Source organism: Penaeus monodon, chromosome 25 (genome assembly GCF_015228065.2).
Source record: "Penaeus monodon isolate SGIC_2016 chromosome 25, NSTDA_Pmon_1, whole genome shotgun sequence".
Taxonomy (NCBI): domain Eukaryota; kingdom Metazoa; phylum Arthropoda; class Malacostraca; order Decapoda; family Penaeidae; genus Penaeus; species Penaeus monodon.
Genome location: NC_051410.1, coordinates 40,653,056 through 40,654,348, shown reverse-complemented (window position 1 = coordinate 40,654,348; position 1,293 = coordinate 40,653,056).

The following is a 1,293-nucleotide window of genomic DNA, read 5'->3' as shown; positions in this document are numbered from 1 at the left end:
GTGGAAATGATAATGCCTTGTGGAGGGACTAAACGTCCTTCCACCATATAGACGAAGTATGTGATGAGGTGAGGGATGAGTGATGAAGACAGAGCAAAAACAAAAGAGGCGCGAGCGAGCTGAGAGGAGGCGGTCGCATGCTCGGGGCGGAAGGGCAGTCGAGGGGGAGAGGGTGGGGCAAGGGGGAGAGGGAGGGGCAAGGGGGAGAGGGAGGGGCAAGGGGCAGTCCCCGTCGGAGGGGTGGAGAGCGAGGATCAGGGACCCCGGTGAGAAGGGTTTAGGGAAAGGTTGGGGGACCATGGGGAAGGCAGCCCTGGGGGAGAGGGAGGTGGACCCCGGGAGCAGGGAGTGGGGTAGGGGAGGGAGGCGAAGGAGAAGGCAGCCTAGTGGAGGAGGGGAAGAGGGGGTGGCGAGAGTGTGGGCGGGGGAGGAGTGTTGGGATGACTCACCGCGCCAGTTCTTGCTCCAGATCTAACACTCTCTCGCATTTTAACATTTCCATTTGGGATTTTGAAATTAAAAACGACGTCCTTTTGCATCAGCGTCGCCATTAATGTTACCTTAATATCTTATAAAACATAGATTCGGTAGGATTTCCATTTATCCTGCAATGGACCGTGTTACTTCTTTCTTATCAGTAGAGCCCAGCTGGTAGGGAAGTATTCTTAGCTTGTACGAGGACACAGTAAAACCCTTCCTTAGAAACGAAGATATTAGACATGAAGGCATAAAAGAAGGTGAAACGAAACCCAATACCTATTTTCCTTACAGCGTCTCATCTAACGCTAATACCATGTAGTACAAACCGCGTTGCCGGCGTTGACGTGGCAGCATGAAATAAAGCTCCAGTTTAGCTCATGGCAATCGGTCTCAACTTGGCCCATTATGCCGGCTTAGCTGGAAGTGGAGAGCCGAACTTAGCTGCTTATTTCGATAATTTTCGCGTCTTTATCCTCGCACTGATTCGTGTTCTCAAGTCCTCTAGGTGCGCGTGTGTTCCAGGCTTTGTGTAAGAGCCATGCGCTTGCGATTTACGTACGTGTGTGTATGAGTGAAGGAACTTTGATATACGTACGTTTTGCGGATATCTGTGTACGCGATTCACTTACTATGGGTACGTGATGGATGACTTAATACTCCCTGAATGGACTGGTATGCGGAAGGTGTAAAGCTTTAGATATGATTCTTTACTCGTAATGAAAGTCAGCGTGTACAATCAGAGTGTCAGGTGCCAAATATGGTTTTGAACAATATTACAAAACTTTACGTGTCCCGAAATGTCTTGGTTAGAGG